Genomic DNA, 21,889 nt, shown 5'->3' with positions numbered 1-21,889 from the left:
CTGATTCACCAACACAAAATCCCTGTTGGGTGGGTATAATAAGTGTCCATTATAATCATCATCATCATCTCCATTTTACAGATAAGGAAATTAAGTCACAAAACATAAGTGATTTGATCAATGCCACAAAGGAAGTAAGTGTCAGAGCTGGAATTAAAACAGAAGAGCCCCTTGTGCTCAGTCCACTAGGCACTGATGCTTCTCATGCTATTGAGCTGTCTCTTCTTGTGGCAAAAGATTACATTAGATGCCAATGAATGGAGCCAGCTTCATTTCGGGCAGCCAACCATTGGTAGGGAAGCAATTTGTGGCAGCCTCTAGCTCCATCAGACATGTCTACATGGAAGGTGTAAATTCCAGATGGAGGAGACTAACCCACACTAGCTCAGATCAAGCTAGCACATTAAAATAGAAGTGTAGCCATAAGAGCACAAGTGGCAGGAGGGGATCATAGTTGGGACAGCTAGCCATACTCAGATGGGATCATACTCAGGGCAGCTAATCCCTGCCTCTATGGCTACATTTCTATTTTTAGTGCACTCGCTCAATCAGAGCTAGTGCTGACATGTCTCCTCAAGCTGGAATTTACACCTTCCCACTCTAGCATAGGCAGACCCAGGGTTTGGCTCTATGGGGAAAAGCTGGGTCACCTTCCATTTTACCCTATAATAAATCCAATTCAAATTCCTGTCCAGTTACAGTGACATTACCCATTTCAGCAAAGTGAGCGTAAAGGAAGTCTACAGAAAAACGTCTGGCTACAGCACAGAATCATTCCATGTCATGGACACCTCATAGCTGTCTCTAAAACTGCACAAGTTCAAGTGGAATTTTTCAAATCCAGTCTGTATGTTAAATTTCAGACCAGCATGAGGAAGCACACGGCGTGCAAGTGCATTTTATACTGGGGCAATATGAAATTAGAACAAAGAGTTAAATAGTATCCCTTCAAATTGTTAGTGCAAATAAATTAAATCCAGTGAAAACTTGGAAGATCTATGGGGAAAAGATGCCAAGATGTAAAGCAGGTACAGGCTACAACTGCTATAGGTAAGATTATAAAAGAGTACCAATTTCACATTTCATCCCCAAATTTCACTTTTTTCACATTTCATCCCAAAACATTTGCCTTTTGGGCTGAAATTTTCCACACGTACACTCTGACCAAAGGTGAGACTATCTATGCACCTAGCTTATAGTCATTTCATCTAAACCTCCCTATTCAGAACAGCACTTAAGCACATTCTTAAGTCCCGTAGACATCACTTTAGCATGGTTAACTTTGCACCTGTGGTTAGCTTTAAACATGTGCTTAAGTACTGTTCTGAATAAGGATGGACTTAACCACCGCCTACATACTTTCCTGAATTAGCCCCCGGAGACCATCTTTGGAGGGGGGCTAGTATCAGTGGTATATATGAGAAGGATAAAGCTGAAGACATGTCCAAGAAAAAACAACCCAGGCCACCAATGAGAGAGCAGGCAGAGAACACAAATGCAGACATGCTATTTATATATCTGTTGCAATAGCAAAGGATTTAAAGAACAGGAGTATAAATAATTTTCAGCAAAATAATGTTGTGCTTTCCTATAACTTTTACAGCCACTTTTGGCTTCCCAGCCCAGCACCTCTGTTTCCATTTATTAAAGGGACATGGTTAGGTTAACAGAAGTTACATTATAAAAATTAATTTCCTCTGAACTTCTTTAGCACTGCTCTTCCACATAACTCCAAGCACTTTACAGACATTAATGGATTACTCCTCACAATATCCCTGAGAAATAGACATGGGCTATTCTGTTTTACAGCTAGGGTCAGACAGTTGGAGCTTATCATCCCTGCAATGCTAACTAGAGTTTGCCTTTAAGTTGGGTCCTGTCCTACACAAATGGACTTAACCCAAGTGCATTGGTGCTTTTAATTCAAGTTGGCTGGCCTGTCAAAGGATATACCGGGGCAGTCAACAGGTGAACTGAGACCAAATCCAGACCACCAGATGCTTTTGAACAGACCATGACATCTTTTACTTATTAGTATCCTTATTATTTTTGTATTAATTTTCTCTGGAGTCTGGACCTTGACTATACCCTGACCAAGAAATTTGGACCTTGGCAAAAAACAATTGATTACCCTGATATAGGTTAAAACTGGAGTTAGCACATCTCATAAGCTATTAGCAACCCTGCAGTGTGGACACAGATTACCTCCACTTAGGTGCTGCTAGTCCTCCAATGCTTTCTCACAATTTCCTCCATGTGCCCAGAAAGGGAAAGAATTCATAGAGCAGCTCAGCTTACTGCAATGCAACCCCAAAAGCCTTAGGGTACACCTACACTTTGAGCTGGAGATGTAATTTCCAGCTCAAGGAGACATACCTGTGCTAGATTTGAGTGAGCTAGTGCAATAAAAATAGAGGTCTAGCCACTGTGGCATGAGCAGGAGGAGGAGCTAACTGCCCAGAGGAGGGTTCCCTCGGAGACCCCAGGTACGTACTTGGGCAGCTAGCCCCTCCGCCATGTGCACCCCCGTGGCTACTCATCTATTTTTAGCATGCTAGCTTGGTCTGAGCTCACCTGAGTATGTCTCCTCCAGCTGGCAATCACACCCGAGCTCAAAGTGTAGCTGTACCCTTAGTACCACACATGAAAGCATACAGTGCAAGCCATAGACACAGCAACTTGAGTGTTATTTTTCAGTGTAGCCCCTCTCACATGAGCTAGGCTAACTTGCGAGAAGCAACTTGAGTGTGGGTAACTAGAGTTTACTCTGCACTGAGGACATACATTAAGTGTCTTGTCCAAGGTCACGCGTAAGTCAGTGACAAAATCACTTATACAATTCAGACTCTTGAGCCATAGTTAGCTACTCTACCCACTAAATCACACTCCTCTGGAAATACAATTCCTGAGATCATTTAAAATTCTCCTAGTTTTAACAACTATTTAATTTTCACCATTTATGCTGCTTGAATACTTCATTTCTTTGACTCAGTTTGGACAAAACTGAGTAATCAGGTTGGCTTTTTCACACTGTATCTAGTCAGTTTCAATGCTATTTCTCATGTATTAGCAAGAGACTAAGGGAATGTCTATACGACCCGTCAGATTGGCGGGCAGCGATCAATCCAGTGGGGGTCGATTTATCGCATCTAGTGTAGACGCGATAAATCGACCCCCGAGCGCTCTCCCGTCTACTCCTGTTCTCCACCAGCGCAAGAGCCACAGGCAAAGTCAATGGGGGAGTGGCAGCAGTCGACTCACCGCAGTGAAGACACTGCGGTGAGTAGGTCTATGTACATCGACTTCAGCTACATTATTCACATAGCTGAAGTTGCGTAAGTTAGATCGATCCCCCCCCAGTGTAGACCAGGCCTCAGATACAAGTATTTGGGTTTCAGACAGTGCACGAGGATGTTTAAATCCATAAAAGTACATCATTAAGGTTAAGATTTTGTCTCCATTATTTTTAGTAAAAGTCAAGGGCAGGTCGCGGGCAATAAACAAAAATTCACAGAAGCCCGTGACCTGTCTGTGACTTTTACTAAAAATAACGAAGAGCTGAAAGGGAGTAGGAAGGAGAGAATGACAGCACTACAGCCCCCTGTGGCAGCTCAAAGCTCCAGGGCCCCCATCACCCATGGCAAATTGGAGCTCCAGGGACCCCACCGCTCCTGGCTCAGGGCTGAAGATATAGAAAATGTCACAGAAGTCTCTGACAGTCACGGAATCCATGACTTCTGTGACCTCAGTGACAAAATCTTTTCCTTATGTATCGTAAAACAAAGCTTTTTAAAATGGCTATGGACATTTAAAAAATCTATTTCCTGACAATATTTGTTATTATTTACAGTAGTTCCTGGAGGCATCAACCAGGATGGGCCATATATATAGTATAAATATATTATACATACAGACATACATCTACAAACACTATATACCTATATATAATAAATGACAAATGCTACCCAAAAGACCTTACAATCGAAGTCCCTGATCTTGCAAAGATTAACATCCATGCTTAATTTTACACATGTGAATAGCCATATTGAAATTATTGGGATTACTCACGTTCATAAAGTTAAGCATGTGCATAGGTCTTAGCAGAATCAGGGCCTGAAAAACAAAACAAAAAGAGGTGGGAGAGAAAAGTTGGAAGATTGTACTGAAATATTGTATTATATTTGTTGCACTGACTAGCAGTATGTACAATTCTTAGCCAAGCGGTGGTCAGTTGTGGTAGCCTATGTGGTCAGCCTACGAATTTTAGCATTTGCAGACCTTTTAAAAAATAACATCCTAAATCTATGGTCAAATTTACAGTACCTGACATTATCATCTTTTTTTAAAAATTACTACTGTTTGTTTACATACCAACAAGCCCTAAACCATGTGGGACTGGTGCTTTAAAATTATACCAAGTTTAAGATGAAGGTGGAAGTCATTATGGAGCTACAAATTGAAACAGGTTTTTTTATTACTTTTTCATTTTTAGTTGTGATGCCATCTTAGATTTTTAAATTTGTTACGTGATCAAAGTTGTTACTTTTTCTTTTTAATTGCCCTACCATTTTAATCCAACACTGAAAATATTCAGTTAATCACATCAGCTCTAATTCAAAACTGCTCTTGGAACAGGTGGTGTACAGCAGCAGAGAAAGCATTTCAGTTTAAAAAAAAGAAAAGGAGTACTTGTGGCACCTTAGAGACTAACCAATTTATTTGAGCATGAGCTTTCGTGAGCTACAACTCACTTCATCGGATGCATACTGTGGAAACTGCAGAAGACATTATATACACAGAGACCATGAAACAATACCTCCTCCCACCCCACTCTCCTGCTGGTAATAGCTTATCTAAAGTGATCACTCTCCTTACAATGTGTATGATAATCAACCTGGATTTGTGCTGGAAATGGCCCAACTTGATTATCATACACATTGTAAGGAGAGTGATCACTTTAGATAAGCTATTACCAGCAGGAGAGTGGGGTGGGAGGAGGTATTGTTTCATGGTCTCTGTGTATATAATGTCTTCTGCAGTTTCCACAGTATGCATCCGATGAAGTGAGCTGTAGCTCACAAAAGCTGATGCTCAAATAAATTGGTTAGTCTCTAAGGTGCCACAAGTACTTCTTTCCTTTTTGCGAATACAGACTAACACAGCTGTTAAACTGAAATGTTTCAGTTTAGTTGACTAATAAATATTTTCTCATTGACTCTACTTCTCCTTGGCATTACAGTATAAGAACATATCCAAGTAAAATAAAAATCAACAAAAATTGCTGCAGAAGTTCCATAGATTTTGAATCAGACCACCACAAAAGTCAGTTTTTTGGTAGATTTCTGTTGCCCCAGCCTTTTGCTAAGAAGTTACTGGTTAAAGTTGGACCTGGAAAGTGGGAGAGTAGAAAATAATTAAGGCTTTTGATATATGGTATTGATCATTGAAGAGGATATCATCAACTTGAGATCTAGTCAGTTTTAAAATAGGAGTTGTAAAGTGATTTCAGGTACTAGACTTGCCCATTTTTGTGGATTTAGAGTCAATTGTTCCTATTTTTAAAAATGTTTTTCTGTCACCTGTTGCTGTAAGAAAGGGGAAACAATGAACTGAGTACATAAAAAGAGCTGACAAATGCAGGACATAAACTAACTGTGGGGGAGGAGGTAGAAGAGAGAGAGAGAGAGACTGTTTTCCCCCCCTCTAATTTCTTTCAGTTATTTTAGGTGGTGTTTTTTTACCTACTGTTATAAATATCAGACAGTGTGATTTTTAAGATGATAATAACTCTTCAGTTCATATCATAGGAAAGAAAAAGGAATGAGTGAATATTTCCTATTGGGAAAGATCACAGAATGAAACCTAAAATATTGTTGGGCCCAATCCTGCAAATTCTTATTCACATGAGAACCTTTGCTCATTAAAAGGTTTCCACTGGAAAGACACCAGACAACAGACTGAGGGAAAAGTAACAGAAAAGGGGACTGGATAAAGGAAGGAACTGTTCAGCAATGCGAACAGCATGGAATTTTGATAACTGGTGGACTGGAAAATGAGGAACCATTTACTATAGCCAATGAGTACAGCACAGTGAAGATACTAAATAACTTATTGCCTTGCAAATGTAATGTCAGACTTGAGAGAGGTATACAAGCTTGAGTAAAATGCAGTACAGTTTTTAGCTTTATTCTTTTCACCAAAGACTTTTCAAATAGGACCAGTGTATAACTGTAACATTCATTTATATTGAAACTTTCCTTTATACCTATGTATTACTTTAGATAGAATGCAATAAATTCCCACAGCGTAGAAGCCTTCCATTTCCATTTTGCTTTTGATAGTTTGTGTTTGGAACAGTCTTATAAACAAGACTTTTTATTTATTTCAGGACTCAGATTTACTAAACAAGAAATGTACACAATAACTAGCCAACCAAGGGCGTCATTATGGAATCTGTGCTGTATATTTGTTACCTAGGAAACGAACTAGAGCACTGGTACACTGTAATTTCTGTCTTGCGACAGAATTCTCCAGTCCTGTGGGTAAATAAAGTTCATAAATCAACCAATCAGCACCAAGGTCAAATAATTTAAGATGAAGCAGTCATTCTCCATGGGTCTTTTAAAAAGACAGAACTCTTTCAAGTTGCTTTGGGCTACTATGCAGATACATTAAGAAAACATTTAACTTCAGTTTTTGTTTTATTTAAAATATTTTTCATTACAAACGTGAACTGTGTAAAACTGTTTAGAATTCATGCTCATTTACCTTTTCTTCCATATTCACCTCCCTCTACTTTGTTTTGCAAAAAAATCTCTAAGTGATAGCATTTGAAAGCAAAGCCTTGCACTCATCTTGAATTATCACTTGAATTATCAGATGTATAATAATCCTAGAGAGGATTAATTTCCATATATATTTCTTTGAAGTATTTTACAAACACTAGTTAATCTTCACAATGCCCTTGTGAATTGGGTAAATAAGTATTATTATCCCCATTTCACAGATGCAGGAAACTGAGTGACTCGCCCAAAGGATAAAAGAGAATCAGTGACAAAACTGTATTAGAATCTTCCTGGTTCCCCTTGGTGTGTTCAAAGCATCAGACCACAGACAACCATCTAGAGCAAAGCTAATGAGCATGCTGCAAGGTTAAGAGGTATATTGGACATGCCAAACAATCATATTGCTGAAACTCTCTGGTTTTCCATTCAGTTAAAATTAGTCACAACACTACTCATTTAAAACATTCAACTAAACTAACATCAAGATGAGATTTAAGGCACACTTTAATGAAGGTACAGTATATTTGATAACTGTCAAATGTGAAAGGCTAACAAAGTCAACTGAATTTTAGCGCTCTGCAAACGCAGCCACAGTGAGCCATTATTTTGCAACTGTACAAAAAAGTATACATCATATATACAGTATATCCTCCCAAGAACTCAAATACAGGGAACTTCTTAGTGTATGCACATTGGAAGTTACAGTACTAACGTAGAATGCATTAATTGTAAGAGCATACAGGAGAAGATTAAAAGAGAGACCATTATCTATATATCTGCTCAGTAAAAATCAGCTATCAAGAGTAACCAAATAAAAAATGTTAAAGATGCTAGAAAGGTGTTACTGTTTTTCAACAAAATTTTGTTTAACTTGCAGAAATTCAGCTATTCTAAACAGAAAACAACGTCTATGTAATGCTGTTTAGCTGACAACTGGTTTTCTGTCACTGTTACAAAGAAGAACTACACTACATATCTCAGAAGAGCCTTAAACTGCACATAATTTAGCACAATCCATTATTCACCTGAACACTTTCCGTTAATATTTAGTTTATACAAATCTCTTTGTTAAGTCTTATCTCTATTGCTGGCAGGGTGTAAAGTATGTAAACAACTAACTCAATGTGTTAGTTTACTTTTTATAATACTTCAAAGGGCTGATAAACTTTAGCACAATATTGAAAAATATATTTTGCTTAAAGTCAAAAATAAGGAGGCGGCAGTCATAGAATATCAGGGTTGGAAGGGACCTCAGGAGGTCATCTAGTCCCATCCTCTGCTCAAAGCAGGACCAATCCCCAATTTTTGTCCCAGATCCCTAAATTGCCCCTCAAGGATTGAACTCACAACCCTGGGTTTAGCAGGCCAATGCTCTGGGTTTTAATCCAAGATGAGTGGCAGATTCATTGTAGGGGCCTGAGGAAGTCATAAGACTAGTTGTACTTTTGGCTTTAGAGTAACTGTAAAGTTAGGAAAAAGAAGGATTTAGATTATTATATATTTAAAAAAAAATAAAACAAAAAAAAATCCAACAGATCTTACACCCAGTCAACATTTTCAAGATATTTTTGTTTTAAATATAAAAAAACCTTTAAGCACAATGAATGTCAAAGGGACGCAATTACTTTTGCACATTCTTGTATATATTAGCAAGTACACTCTAAGGGCTTGCTCCTGCTCCCATTAAGATCAGTAGAAAAACTCCAATTAAGCTTAATGATGCAAGCTCAAACCCTGACTATCTACAATTCTAACTGGTTTCAGAGTAGCAGCCGTGTTAGTCTGTATCTGCAAAAACAACAGGAGGACTTGTGGCACCTTAGAGACTAACAAATTTATTAGAGCATGAGCTTTCGTGAGCTACAGCTCACTTTATCAGTGCATCCGATGAAGTGAGCTGTAGCTCACGAAAGCTCATGCTCTAATAAATTTGTTAGTCTCTAAGGTGCCACAAGTCCTCCTGTTGTTTTTACAATTCTACAGCACAACTAATGCTGATAATATAACTGGGGGGGGGGGGGAGAGAAGAGAAGCAAGCATCTTATAATAAAAATTCTACTATTGAAATCCAACCTATATTTTTACCCATTGAATTGCCTATTGTCACTAATAACTCAGCTTGATTTTTTTAGGAAATAATATTAATTTTCATTTAGTGTTATTTAATATCCAGCTGAGTACAAGTGATATTTATAACCACTAACACCAGGGAGGAAGGTGAGTTTTAACATATACTAACTAGTCCTTTCTGATGGAAAGAGATTCTGTTTTTTTTAACTGCCGAAATTAAACCATAGAAGGCTCCATATATCTTTCCACTACAAAATGTTTCTTTGTTTTCCTTTGCTTGAGTGTCTTTCTGTACTTGCTTTACAATACTCTGGTTTCCTCTGTCACTCCTGATTTGTCTTTCTGACAAGCCAGGTTCAAGATGGGTTATGGTTTTAAACGCTTCTACAGCTTGTTCACTACCAACAATTGGATCTTTTGCATTTCCTGCAACAACGCCATTGCAATCATTCACAAGAGACGCTTCCAACGTTTGATATACAAGACTTACTACAAAAAGAGCATTGATTATAAAAGATTCTGCTTCTCAATAAGGGGGGGGAGGGGGAAATCAAGCTATTTAAAGGTTGCGTCCACACAACCATACTTGCAACCACAAAGCTATACTAAAAGGGGATGGAGGGTTGATCAGCGTCTGCAAAACAACAGCTAAATCCAGTGCATCCTCTAATCGTTTCTGCATATGTTCAAGGTACCACAATCAGTATCAAGCTGTTTACCTAAACGCACTATATCTCTAGAGAGAAACTCTGTTTGCCCTATAAAAACACGTCCAGACGTTTCCCTCCTACGCAGATACCTCAGCCTCTATCTCTAAAGATGTACAGACAACACTTCGCTAAACTTTCGCTTCAACGAGCCACTTGTGTAAAGATGTCAGGTGGGGAGAGGGGGTTATTTTACATCCCAAATCCTAAAAGCAATGGCAAAAAAAAAAAATGCAGAACTTTTCCAGAAGGAGCGCGTCAAATACAAAGATATAAAACCGATCCAAGCCATCCAAAAGCAAAGCCACCTCTGGGATCTGAGCTCTGAAATAACCTACACAGCTCAACTCCTGCAGCCTCCCGCCGGTTCCCCCAGCCAAACCCACCCCTGGGTGGGTTTCTTCCTTGACACCAAACACCAGCCCCTGTGCGCAGCCTCGCAGACAGAGACACCTCCTCCTCCTCCCCCGTTAGAAACCATAAATAACACACCGCGCGGGGAGCCCGCCAGCGCGCAGCAAAGAGGAGTAAGAGCGAGCGGGCCCCTTCCCCAGCGCGCGCCCGGCTCTGCCCTGCAGCACGCGCCACTGGGGGGCGTGGGAAACTCGGAGCTGGGGGGTGACTCTCCCCCCCGCCTTGATAGGGGCCAGGGGGTCAAAGAGAGCGGTTCGTTTCTGCAGCAAGAAGTAGAAGTAAAAAGGGAAATCAGCCCATTCTCTCCCTCTGCATGACCTGGTCTCTCAGACAGAGAGTGTCTGTCCCCCCACTACACAACCATTCCTCCCCGACACACACACCACCCCTCTCTCCACACAACCATTCCTCCCCGACACACACCACCCCTCTCCACACAACCATTCCTCCCCGACACACACCACCCCTCTCCACACAACCATTCCTCCCCGACACACACCACCCCTCTCCACACAACCATTCCTCCCCAACACACACACCCCTCTCTCCACACAACCATTCCTCCCCAACACACACCACCCCTCTCCACACAACCATTCCTCCCCGACACACACCCCCCTCTCTCCACACAACCATTCCTCCCCGACACACACACCCCTCTCTCCACACAACCATTCCTCCCCGACACACACACGCACACCCCTCTCTCCACACAACCATTCCTCCCCGACACACACACGCACACCACCCCTCTCCACACAACCATTCCTCCCCGACACACACCACCCCTCTCCACACAACCATTCCTCCCCGACACACACCACCCCTCTCCACACAACCATTCCTCCCCAACACACACCCCCCTCTCTCCACACAACCATTCCTCCCCAACACACACACACACACACCCCTCTCTCCACACAACCATTCCTCCCCGACACACACACGCACACCCCTCTCTCCACACAACCATTCCTCCCCGACACACACACGCACACCACCCCTCTCCACACAACCATTCCTCCCCGACACACACCACCCCTCTCCACACAACCATTCCTCCCCGACACACACCACCCCTCTCCACACAACCATTCCTCCCCCATACACACCACCCCTCTCCACACAACCATTCCTCCCCAACACACACACCCCTCTCTCCACACAACCATTCCTCCCCAACACACACACCCCTCTCTCCACACAACCATTCCTCCCCAACACACACACACACACCCCTTTCCACACAACCATTCCTCCCCCATACACACCACCCCTCTCCACACAACCATTCCTCCCCCATACACACCACCCCTCTCCACACAACCATTCCTCCCCCATACACACCACCCCTCTCCACACAACCATTCCTCCCCCATACACACCACCCCTCTCTCCACACAACCATTCCTCCCCAACACACACACCCCTCTCTCCACACAACCATTCCTCCCCAACACACACACACACACCCCTTTCCACACAACCATTCCTCCCCCATACACACCACCCCTCTCCACACAACCATTCCTCCCCCATACACATCCCTCCACACAACCATTCCTCCCCCACACACACACCTCTCTCCACACAACCATTCCTCCCACACACACACACACCCCTCTCTCCACACAACCATTCCTCCCCAACACACACACACACACCCCTCTCTCCACACAACCATTCCTCCCCCATACACATCCCTCCACACAACCATTCCTCCCACACACACACACACCCCTCTCTCCACACAACCATTCCTCCCACACACACACACACACCCCTCTCTCCACACAACCATTCCTCCCACACACACACACACCCCTCTCTCCACACAACCATTCTTCCCCAACACACACACACACCCCTCTCTCCACACAACCATTCCTCCCCAATACAGTCTCTTCTCCTCACAACCCCATACCACCCTCTCAGCACACACCCCTTTCCACTCGACCGTTCCTCCCCAACACATACACACACCTCTGTACACAGCCAACCCCCTCCCAATACACACCTCACAGCCCAAGAGCTCCCCCACACACACACATAACACACTGCCATCCAAACAGGGGCACAAGAACTAGGGGATAAGAAAAGAAAGGGTGGGGTCAGCTGATTGATTTATGCCCTAAAAACTTTGTAAAAAAAAAAAAAAAAACCCAAAAGCGAAGAGGAAGAACTGATCGCTAATAAGTTGTCTAGTGTTGGCTTATTTGAATCATTTGGTTGATGCTCTCCTGACCCTCCTCCACTTACCCCCCCCCCACACACGCACTGTACATAACTTCTCCCCCCTACACCCCTCTCCGCCTTTCAACAGCCATCCTACCGCCCCCCCTCGCCCTCCAACGCAGGGGAAGACACTCTGTGTGCATAGGCGCACACACGGATCTCCATCACCCCCACCCCCACCCTCTCGCTAACTGCCCCCTGCACAAAGAGAGCGACACTGAGCACAGCGGTTTCCGAAGCGCCCTCCTTCCCCTGCACACAAAGAGAGAGACTGGGTGTCCCACGCCCGGCTGTCCCCCTCCTCCAGCAGCCACCTACCTGCAGGTGTCTGTCCATAGGAATGCGGGCGGGGGGGGGAGGCTGTGGTCTATTCCCTCTATTGGCTGGGGCCGGCGGGAGGATATGGTGAGGGGGTGGCAGTGGGGAGGGGAAGGTGTCTCCCATCCCCCGGTCACTGGCTTCTCCCTCTGTCCTCCGCCACCCCCCACACTGTCTGTCTGTCTGTCTGTCCGTGCGCGCGCGCGCCAGGCCACCCCCCCCCCTCCTCCGCCGCCTCCGCCCCCGCCCCCGCCCCCGCCCGCTGATATTCAATGCTCAGGGAGAGAGACACCGAGACACAGAGAGAGCTCGTATCAGCTACCGGAAATCGAAGCCCTGGTCATAAATATACCACAGGAAGTGTGCAATAACACACACACACACACACACACAGAGCCCTGCCCTCGCCCCCCCCCCCCACACACACAGCTGCCAGCCCGGACTCTGCCTGCCAAAGGGGGTGGGGGTGGATAACAGGAAAGCCTCCGCAGTATAACAGTCTATCTACAGCCCCTGGGGGGCTGATCATGCGGAAAGGTGCGAGCTAGAAAGCCGCATTCGGTGCCGCTGTGGCCCCCGGACAGCCTACCTGTGCACACTGCAGCCTATAGCGCGTGCCCTATTGCACGTATCACTGGGTGTGTGTACGCCGTGTGGACACGCTGTGCGCGGGGATACACGCCTAGATCTTAAACGTGTGTTTATAGGCACAGATATGTATCCTGTACATAACATCACACCTTCTGCATTGTACAGCAGCATGCATAGACCCCCACACTAAACGCACATATGGGGGGGGGGTGTGTATAGATGCGCATATCCAGGATCGATACACACAATGTGTTATATACCACCTATACACACACACACACACACACATATATAGTGTACACACTCACGTAGCGTCTGTGTGTACGTGTATATCGACACAGATTTTATATTACACACGCGCGCACGGTTTAGGACACACACACACAGTTTGTATAGGACAACTGGACTGAAGGAGATTTTAAGACGCGCTCTCCCAAACTGTGAATTTCACTGAAATGCAAAAATCCCCAACCCCTCAGCCGGAGCCAGACACCGTTCACATGGTCCAGGTAGGAACTCCAACCCCCACCCCCAATGAGCTACCATTTAATGTTATTTTAGATTTATATTGTAAATATTGAATCATGCGATATGTGTCCCTAATTTAGGAACTTAAAGTGTTACTTAAAATGGGCTCCTAACAGCTAATTCCACCCCCCCCCCAGGAAAACAACCCCCCCCCCCCGACCCCCTCGGATGTATTATTTTTAGACGGGGAGGAGGGACAAAGTTACAGAGATGAAAGCAGCTTGCATTTGGCGCTAGCTGTGATTGCTTTGTGCAGAAACTCCCCCTCCCCTGTGCCAGCCAGAGGGCTGTGGTGGTTAATATCTCATCCAGGAGGGAGAAAGATGGAGGAGCTGGAAGGAGAGGGAGGGAGCCTGTTATTCAATGGCGAGGCAATAAACAGCACTTTAAACACAATGTCAAGCAAATACCCGCCTTAGGACAGCTGTGAAATCTCTTCCCTTCCTCTGGGTCCAAGGAGAAGCAGCTGGGAACGCATGCGGGAGACACATCTGTGCCTCGCTCTTATTAAATTAAAGCAGCTCTGGCCATATTCTTTGCGGTTTTTATTTTGGGAGATTGGGGGGGGGGCGTTAAACAGGGATTAATTAAAGTGCTGGGCTAGTTCTCTCTCCCCAGTTGTGTTTGATGAGGCGGTGCTGCTGCTTGGTGGAGCTGCTGGAAATTGCACAGGAATCCTGTCCTATCCTGTCCTTTCCTGGCTTTGGCTGTGGGAGGGTAAACGTTGTTGTTAAACTAAAGGAAAGAGTGAAGAAGAAAAAAATGGAGAGGGAAGAGAGGGGTGTGTGTAATCCTTTTAAAAAACAACAGTAGTTTTGACACATTTTAGCTTCCAAGGGCTAACCTTAACATTTACCTTGACCAAATAGTATATGTTAAAAATAAAGTTGCCTTGGCTACTCTAACCTGTTAAAAATACACCTTTTTCCTAGTGAAGACCAGGCCGGTGTGTGTGTGTAAAAGAAGCAGCATTTACTATAGCAGCCAAAGATGCAAACATGTATTTAACCAACATTTCTCAGCCTTCTTTGAATCCCTCTGCTAGATGACTGTACTCTGACCTCAGACATAGCAAGGCAGGCCTGGTCCTAACTTGGGTGTGCATATGCTTAACTTCAAGCAAGTGAGCCACTGAAGTCATTTGGACTACTCATGTGCTTAAAGTTAAGCATGTGCTTATGCTATGCTGAATCAAAACCAGGATGATGGAGGAAACTGTAAGTGGATACTGAAGGGAATTCTAAACCCTGCTCTGGAAAACCAACACAGGGTAGCATATGGCCCTGTCCAGTTCTATATTTGAAAATCATGTACAGCTACAAGGAGTATCATTCAAACATGGGGCTTTAATACAGCCACATAAGTATAGTTGTTTTAAAAAAAGAAAATATAAAAAAAAACTAAAAAAAAACAAAAGAAGGAATGAAATAAAAAAGCAAGATTATTGCTGAAATTTTAAATGTATAAAAGTCAAGAGTGTCAAAGTTAAAGAGCCAGATTCTCAGCCGATGTAAATTGCAATTGTTCCAGAGGAGTTATGTTGATTTACACCAGCTCAGGTTCTGGCCCATAGTTCCCACAGCAGCTGCTACTTTGGCCATTGTATGTGTATATAAATATATATTATTAACATTTGTATATATGTGTGTGTGTGAGTGAAAAGATGTGTGTATGACATGTATGCACATATATATGCATACATATACATAACACTATATATCGTAAAAAAATACTCCGTATATGCAAGAAGCCAAATTATATTCGCTGTGGAAACCAAATAATTGAATTTCCTGACTTGTGTGCATCACAGTTTCAGGGTAACTGCACCTGTGTTTCCCCTCCCATGGTCCCTCGAGGACACCCACTGCAAGGTTTCTGGCTTCCAGCCATCACCTTGTCTTTGGTGGAGACCTGTGTCTCACTCCCTCTTGAGCAGGGTTTTAAGGCTGCACAGCTCCCGGTGATATCTCTAGTAAGTCCATCTGCCTAAAAGTCCAGCACCTGCACTTCACTTTCTCTCTGAGGGCTATGACCAGAGTACTGCCAGCAGTTATAAGTTACAACCACACAGCTTCTTCTAAGCAAGCAAATTTATTCTTAAGATAGATGGTTTACAGAGAAAAACATATAAAAACAATACAATAATTTACACGCATACTTCCAGTGGTTACCCCTAACTCCAACATAGGGCTTTGGTAGGTGTCAGTCTTTCAAACCCCACAACTGGGTTTTCCCCCTGGTTACAAGTTCATAACTGTCTGAGATTCAGAACCAGAACAATCATGAATCGCCCAGTTTTTCTTCTATACGGCTTGGGACCTTGATCTTGGACTCATGTAACAGGTAATCAGCAGACAATGGCTTACTCCTCAGGGAATAGCTTCCAGTGTTTAATTTGTAATGAGAGAGATGCCGGGGCTCAAGCTGGGCGGCCAGAGAGTCGCAGCTGCTGGCTGGGAGCCCAGAGGTGCCCAGGCCATGGACTGCCAAGGCTAGAGGTGCCAGGGTTCAGCCCTGACAAGCTCTGGCACAAATTAAACATTGATAGCTTCAAAAAGCTGGATTTTTGCATAATCGGAGATAGAGAATTTGCATTCACCTCCCCCTAGATATTCCCCAGAAAAGCTACTTAACATGTTTTGTTCCAAGAGTTTATTCTTGTCTGGCACATTGTTCAGTATGGCCCTTTGGACGCCCAGGTCTCACATCTGCCACACCAAGTTCATATCAGTGTTTAGATCAGGAACAAGAATGAAGGTCCCAAGACAGTTTAAGCGTGAGTTATTTATCCAAAAGGCCCTTCTTTGTCTGCTGGCCTCTGGCGAACACAGTTTGAACCAGAATATGCAAGCCTCCCCAGGAGGTGTAGTAGCTCTCTGGAGGTCTAAAAACCTGCGTGCTTAGCCTTAATCATCCCCAACTGTTTTCCTTCCCTGGTAGAGCTGTGGTAACCCTCCCCACATGCAGTGCATACAATCCATGACCCACAATGATACATAAACCATTTATATACTTAATACAGTATGATCTCCCAAAGATATTGCAGGAAGTTGCTTTATCTGTTGCAGTGTGTAATGAAAAATCTCACATGTAACATTACACTGATAGGTTTTTTGCATTTAATTATAAATAACCGAACATGCACTTTGCATTATTATCTCTCTGTGTTTGGTTTCTCCTGCAATGAACAGGACTCTTGCCAAACTGAATTCTCTTTACTGTTCCACTCTTGAGTTGGGATTTCCTCCCTTCTTCATTGTGTCACTCCGGAGGGAGAAAGTGACAGGTGCTGCTGGAAAAAGAACTGTCTGCTCTGAACCCAGTGGTTTCTTCTTCTTGTCTTCCTTGTGCCAACTTTCAGGAAATTTGAATGGGCGAACACGTTACTAGCTTCAATGGCAATATTGCTTAAACAACAGTGTAATAGATGCAATCTGGTGGCATATTAATGCCAAAACAATGCTTTTTCCAGGCTTGCCTTTGATGTAGTAGTGCTTATTTGATCATAAAGTTAATCTTGTTAATCTCTCTTATTATTATTTACAGTAAGAACTTACTGTCCTGTTACTACAATTCTACAGAATTCTTTAATACTTTAAAAGTCAAAGTCACAATCCTGCAACCCTTACACATGGAAGAAGTCCTTATTGAAGGGAATAATGAGCAATCATGTAAGGGCTGCAGGATTGGGTCCCAAAGGATCCCTCTTCTGTCATAATCTCTTATTTTTAATGCCTTGACCTGCCACTTCCCCTCAATATCAGAATTATCCAGGGCTTGCAATCTGGAGTAAATGTTTTTGTGATATGTGGGGTGAAATCCAAGCTGCACTGAAGTCAATGGGAGTGTTGCCATTTACTGTAAAGGGGCCAGGATTTCACCTGTGGAACAGAACTTTTTAAAATACACACCTCATGTATCTAATTACACACTCAGCAGTGAAATGAAAGAGAAATTCCCAAGGCCATTAACAGCAACCTGATAGCAGCCCCCCCTCCCCTCCCCCTTCTCTGCCTCCTAACGTGGAGCTGTGAGACATCTAAATATTATCTTCTGGAGCAATACAATTTAGGAAGTAATATATGCCCATACAATCAAAGTGACAAACATTTAGCAGGTTTCAGAGTAGCAGCCGTGTTAGTCTGTATCCACAAAAAGAAAAGGAGTACTTGTGGCACCTTAGAGACCAACAAATTTATTTGAGCATAAGCTTTCATGAGCTACAGCTCACTTCATCAGATGCATGCAGTAGAAAATACAGTGGGGAGATTTTATATACACAGAGAACATGAAACAATGGGTGTTACCATACACACTGTAATGAGAGTGATCAGGTAAGGTGAGCTATTACCAGCAGGAGAGAAAAAAAACCTTTTGATTCTCCCCTCCCCCCCCCACTGTTCCTCACATGTTCCTGTCAACTGCTGGAAATGGCCCACCTTGATTATTATCACTACAGACGGGTTTTTTTCTCTCCTGCTGGTAATAGCTCAGCTTACCGGATCACTCTCGTTACAGTGTGTATGGTAACACCCATTGTTTCATGTTCTCTGTATATATAACATTTAGCACTATCCTATTTCTATTGCCTTTTCTTTCCCATTTCTATTGCCTGCTTTTTCTCCCTCTTCCTTTCTATTTTTTTCCCCTGTTTATCCTCTTTCTCCTCTTTTTCATTGCTCAATTTTATTTGGTCATAAGCCAAAACAGCACCCATCCCCCACCTGGTTTTTCTTTCAGCCCCTTCTTGATAATTGGTGGCGGCCACAGGCAAAAACTGTGTGCATACTCATTAATTAAGGAGAATTTTGAAAACGCTTCTCAAAGCTCTGACGTAGTTGCTTCCATCCTATTATCAGCATGTTGTACAGAGGCCTGTAATTGTATCAGAGGCTTCTGGTTCACATCATACACACTACAGAAGAGCCCAGCTAGCTTAATAATGTCACCATTAGGTCAGCACTGTATTACAATTTCAGATGAAGAGTATTCGTGAGTTGCTTATATTAATAACTACTCTTGAAGCATGATTGCACAGTGTGCTTTTCTTTCCACTCCAGTAGAACCCGGTCCTCGATGAAGGATAATTGCATACTGCTGCTACCAGGTAAGGGAGTTACTTCTTTAGCTCAAGTGGTAGAGGTCAGTGCTTGGTGTTGAAGGTCCTATGTTTAACCCTACTGATGAGCTATGCTATGAGTTATGTTCTTACTAGTAATTTTTCTCCTCACATCCTTTTTTCAGTTTAAAATGCATCCACCCAGAGCTCTGGGAGCACATAAAAACAGTGAGCCCAATTCTGTCAGATGCTAAGCACCTCTTAGTGGGTAGTGAGTGCCCTGGAGGGAGGAGGCATGGTCTTATAGTTAAGGCAGTAGACAGGGAAGGAAAAGGGCTGAGTTCTATTCCAACCTCTACCACAGACTTTCTTGTGTAACCTCAGACAAGTCATTTAACCTCTCAGTTTCCCCATCTGTAATAATCATACTTGCCAGTCTCACACAAGAAGGGTGTTGTCAGGATGAATATGTTATTAGAAGTGAGACGCTCAAGATCCTGTGGATAAGAGTACCACAGAACACCTACTAATAGCTCTCACTATAGTCAGTTGGAGCTCCATACTGTGACATACCAGGGTGCAAGCCAGACCAGTAGGGGGCTGTGTCACCCCTGCTCTGTAACCTAGGGTGCCTTGCAATATCTTGCTGCTTAGGCTCCAACCTGGACTGGTCACAAACAGCCACCGGCATGCAGGCTATTCCCATATGTTTGTGTAAATACAGCCTGCCAGTCACACCCTGGCTTTCAACCACCCTTGGTTATATACTGCAGGATGACCCCAACACACCCCCAGTCCTGGATTTCCCCCCAGAAATGTGTGTCCTGGACCGTACGAACATAGTAAGTCCATTATTCCTCTGAGGGACTAATATACACACAAATTGCCACCCTAAATGGAGTTACCCAGACACTTGAACACACTGGATTACATAAAACAATAAAACAAGTTTATTAACTACAAAGAGAGATTTTAAGGGAGTACAAGTAATGAGGCATAAAAGTCAGAAATAGTTACAAGAAAAAAAAAGATAAAATGCTTTGTATTGACTAACTTAACAAAGTATATTAGATTCAAAGCAAAGTTTCCCACCCCATGTTTCCAGCAGTATTACTGACCAAACTCTTTAGGTCAGGATCCTTTCCCCAAAACTCCAACCGCTGTTTTCCTTTGTCTTCTTAGATGCAATGCCAAGGAGAGAGGGGGCATGTCTTGGGGCATTTGTCCCTCCTTTTATAGTTTTCTTATTTCCTCTTTGAAAAACATTTCTAGTTGAGAACCAGGATACAGTCTGCTGGGGGACAGAGACTCTGTGCTGTTTCTTTGCTAAGATGTAGCTCTCTTTGTCCCTGCCCCCCTTCCTTGCCAAAGAATGGCCACTTCGAAGGTAATGGGCCTGGCCCATCAGCTTCATTGACACCTGGCTGGGGCGTCACCTTGCACTTTGTCTTTGAGAAACTGGTATAGCCATTCCCAGATGTATCTGGGAAACACACTTCAGTCATGATTTCAATATATGTTCATAACTTTATAATGTTGCTATGTGCACTTTACCACGATATTACTGATCAGCAAGTTACGAGTTTTCAAACGATACTTTGCAAGGCATACGTCATAGAAAGGTTACAATCGTGTGGAAGGTGTGAACACAAGGGTGTGTTCCATCACACATACCTCTGTAGGATCAGACCCTATATCAATAAAAACAAAATAACTTAAAACAATGTATAAATTCAAAGCCCTCCAATGTCCCACAGAAAAAGCTGGGAGAACAGATAGGCCAGGAGGGTCAACAAATGTGAGCTGTTGTGGACTAATAGGGAAAGTCAAGAAACATTCTTGCCTTTTGAGTAAAAATGGGGGACTGTGTGCTGAAGTGACCTCAACTGCTGTGGTATGACATGAGGAGAGTGGGATCCAGACCATTAGACCATTCAAATGTGTTATAAACACTTTCCATTGTTCCTAGCAGCAGGCTGGAAGTTGGCACAGAGCACTGGCTTGATGAACTCCTTGCACGGAATAGCACCCAACAAGCCAGCAACCTCATCTGCATCACCTGAACTTTCTGAGCGGTCTGCAGGTATAGCTTCATGGGACAAAGGCACGAATCACCCTGGCAAACTTCGCATGCACTAGGACCCAGCCTCCTGGGCAAACGTAGGTGACGGAAAGTAACCTTGGCAGCTGCTGACACCTACACACAGAGAAGCAGCTGAGGATCCAGTAAAAGCTTCCCCTTGCAAACCTGAGTCACAAAGTGGGGGCAAAAAGAAAAGGAGTACTTGTGGCACCTTAGAGACTAACCAATTTATTTGAGCATGAGCTTTCGTGAGCTACAGCTCACTTCATCAGATGCATGCCGTGGAAACTGCAGCAGACTTTATATATACACAGAGAATATGAAAAAATACCTCCTCCCACCCCATTGTCCAGCTGGTAATAGCTTATCTAAAGTGATCATCAGGTGGGCCATTTCCAGCACAAATCCAGGTTTTCTCACCCTCCACCCCCCCACACAAATTCACTCTCCTGCTGGTGATAGCCCATCCAAAGTGACAACTCTTTACACAATGTGCATGATAATAAAGTTGGGCCATTTCCTGCACAAATCCAGGTTCTCTTACCCCCTCACCCCCCTCCCAAAAACTGGGAGACAGGCCAGTCCTTGCCTACAGACAGCCCCGCAACCTGAAGCAAATACTCACCAACAACCACATACCACACAACAGAACCACTAACCCAGGAACTTATCCTTGCAACAAAGCCCGTTGCCAATTGTGCCCACATATCTATTCAGGGGACACCATCACAGGGCCTAATAACATCAGCCACACTATCAGAGGCTCGTATACCTGCACATCCACCAATGTGATATATGCCATCATGTGCCAGCAATGCCCCTCTGCCATGTACATTGGTCAAACTGGACAGTCTCTACGTAAAAGAATAAATGGACACAAATCAGATGTCAAGAATTACAACATTCATAAACCAGTCGGAGAACACTTCAATCTCTCTGGTCACGCAATCACAGACATGAAGGTCGCTATCTTAAAACAAAAAAACTTCAAATCCAGACTCCAGCGAGAAACTGCTGAATTGGAATTAATTTGCAAATTGGATACTATTAATTTAGGCTTAAATAGAGACTGGGAGTGGCTAAGTCATTATGCAAGGTA

General features: G+C 43.5%; 1 protein-coding gene and 1 long non-coding RNA gene across 9 annotated transcripts in view; one reads left to right on the top strand and one right to left on the bottom strand.

Moving 5' to 3' along the window:
* KIAA1958 overlaps window positions 1–13,149 on the bottom strand; it is a 115,366-nt gene extending 102,217 nt beyond the window's left edge. For 4 of the 8 annotated variants that reach the window (XM_084628643.1, XM_084628651.1, XM_084628642.1 and 1 more), the window contains exons 1-2: window positions 12,530–12,726; window positions 4,069–4,113 (exon numbers count right to left, since the gene is read on the bottom strand). The gene's annotated coding sequence lies outside the window, so the exon portion shown is untranslated. Of the gene's footprint in view, window positions 1–4,068; window positions 4,114–6,768; window positions 6,788–12,529; window positions 12,727–13,118 lie in introns of those variants that run through there. The other 4 variants (XM_084628644.1, XM_084628648.1, XM_084628645.1 and 1 more) reach the window with 3 other exon arrangements.
* Window positions 13,150–13,257: 108 nt separating this feature from the next.
* On the top strand, window positions 13,258–20,989 carry LOC311520825. Its single transcript, XR_014711705.1, has 3 exons — window positions 13,258–13,629; window positions 18,709–18,755; window positions 20,680–20,989. It is a non-coding gene; the product is annotated as an uncharacterized lncRNA (long non-coding RNA).
* The last annotated feature ends 900 nt before the right edge of the window (window positions 20,990–21,889 follow it).

Source organism: Lepidochelys olivacea (genome assembly GCF_965140295.1).
Source record: "Lepidochelys olivacea isolate rLepOli2 genome assembly, chromosome: 5".
Classification (NCBI taxonomy): Eukaryota; Metazoa; Chordata; order Testudines; family Cheloniidae; genus Lepidochelys; species Lepidochelys olivacea.
This window is presented reverse-complemented; position numbering and strand designations above follow the sequence as displayed.